Below are 2,500 nucleotides of genomic sequence, written 5' to 3'. Positions count from 1 at the left end.
CCGGGCCGACCGGATTTGTGAAAATTTCGGTCCGAGTCGAGCGAAAGGCGACGCGCGGCGTACCGGAGTCGATCCGGGCCGACGGGACTTGTGAAAATTTCGGTCCGAGTCGACAGAAAGGCGACGCGCGGCGTCTTGGAGTCGATACGGGCCGACGGGACTCAGTGAAGTTTCGTTCCGAGTCAAGCGGAGGGCGATGCGCGGCCTCCCGGAGTCGATCCGGGCCGACGGGACTCGTTGAAGCTGCGGTACGAGTCGAGCGAAAGGCGACGCGCGGCGTCCCGGGGTCGATCCGGGCCGACCGGATTTGTGAAAATTTCGGTCCGAGTCGAGCGAAAGGCGACGCGCGGCGTACCGGAGTCGATCCGGGCCGACGGGACTTGTGAAAATTTCGGTCCGGGTCGAGCGAAAGGCGACGCGCGGCGTACCGGAGTCGATACGGGCCGACGGGACTCAGTGAAGTTTCGTTCCGAGTCAAGCGGAGGGCGATGCGCGGCCTCCCGGAGTCGATCCGGGCCGACGGGACTCGTTGAAGCTGCGGTACGAGTCGAGCGAAAGGCGACGCGCGGCGTCCCGGGGTCGATCCGGACAGACGGGACTTGTAAAAATTACGGTCCGAGTCGAGCGAAAGGCGACGCGCGGCGTACCGGAGTCGATCCGGGCCGACCGGATTTGTGAAAATTTCGGTCCGAGTCGAGCGAAAGGCGACGCGCGGCGTACCGGAGTCGATCCGGGCCGACGGGACTTGTGAAAATTTCGGTCCGAGTCGACCGAGAGGCGATGCGCGGCGTCCCGGAGTCGATACGGGCCGACCGGACTTGTGAAAATTTCGGTCCGGGTCGAGCGAAAGGCGACGCGCGGCGTACCGGAGTCGATCCGGACAGACGGGACTTGTAAAACTTTGGGTCCGAGTCGACCGAGAGGCGATGCGCGGCGTCCCGGAGTCGATACGGGCCGACGGGACTCGTCGAAGCTGCGGTACGAGTCGAGCGAAAGGCGACGCGCGGCGTCCCGGAGTCGTTCCGGACAGACGGGACTTGTAAAACTTTCGGTCCGAGTCGACCGAGAGGCGATGCGCGGCGTCCCGGAGTCGATACGGGCCGACGGGACTCGTCGAAGCTGCGGTACGAGTCGAGCGAAAGGCGATGCGCGGCGTGCCGGAGTCGATACGGGCCGACGGGACTCGACGAAGTTTCGGTCCGAGTCGACAGAAAGGCGATGCGCGGCGTCCCGGAGTCGATCCGGACAGACGGGACTTGTAAAACTTTCGGTCCGAGTCGACCGAGAGGCGATGCGCGGCGTCCCGGAGTCGATACGGGCCGACGGGACTCGTTGAAGCTGCGGTACGAGTCGAGCGAAAGGCGACGCGCGGCGTCCCGGAGTCGATCCGGACAGACGGGACTTGTGAAAATTTCGGTCCGAGTCGAGCGAAAGGCGACGCGCGGCGTCCCGGAGTCGATCCGGGCCGACGTCGACTTGTGAAACTTTCGGTCCGAGTCGACAGAAAGGCGATGCGCGGCGTCCCGGATTCGATCCGGGCCGACGGGACTTGTGAAAATTCCGGTCCGAGTCGAGCGAAAGGCGACGCGCGGCGTCCCGGAGTCGATCCGGACAGACGGGACTTGTGAAAATTCCGGTCCGAGTCGAGCGAAAGGCGACGCGCGGCGTCCCGGAGTCGATCCGGGCCGACGTCGACTTGCGAAACTTTCGGTCCGAGTCGACAGAAAGGCGATGCGCGGCGTCCCGGATTCGATCCGGGCCGACGGGACTTGTAAAAATTACGGTCCGAGTCGACAGAAAGGCGATGCGCGGCGTGCCGGAGTCGATACGGGCCGACGGGACTCGTCGAAGCTGCGGTACGAGTCGAGCGAAAGGCGACGCGCGGCGTCCCGGAGTCGATCCGGACAGACGGGACTTGTAAAAATTTCGGTCCGAGTCGACCGAAAGGCGATGCGCGGCGTCCCGGAGTCGATCCGGGCCGGGAGCCTGTCGGAACATCGTCATATGAGCCTCGGTTAATTTCGACAAAGTTCCCGGAGTTCGAAATTTTTTCGATAGCCCGCGGAGGTTTCGCCCCGTAAGCCGACCGTGCTACCACCGTACCGGCGCCGACGTCCTAGCGGCCAGGCTCCTACTAGTAAGAGGAGCGAGTCGGTCGGGCCGGTCTCCCGTCGTCCGCCTGCTACGCCGTACCGGTACGTGCTCGAGCACGATACGTACTTCGGCGTAGACCAGGAGCGGGCGTTCGCGGACCGTTCCGTGCCTCGTACCAAAGAAACTACGCGACTCGCGTTGTTTCATCTATCGTCACTGCATTACCGCGGGTCGGTGTCTCAGACCGAATGGCCCTTGACGCGGTACCAAGAAGTTCGGCTCTCCGTGAAACACGGAAGGCCGAACGCTCCAACGCACGCGTCAACTCGCTTCTTTCCGAGCGTACACTCAAAGACCAGAGATGTTATAACAACGTATCCCAGACGCTTTCAATCTAGCCGACGGG

Source organism: Neodiprion pinetum, unplaced genomic scaffold (genome assembly GCF_021155775.2).
Source record: "Neodiprion pinetum isolate iyNeoPine1 unplaced genomic scaffold, iyNeoPine1.2 ptg000116l, whole genome shotgun sequence".
In the NCBI taxonomy this organism is placed as follows: domain Eukaryota; kingdom Metazoa; phylum Arthropoda; class Insecta; order Hymenoptera; family Diprionidae; genus Neodiprion; species Neodiprion pinetum.
The sequence above is the reverse complement of the archived record's forward strand: the minus strand, read 5'-3'. Positions refer to the sequence as shown.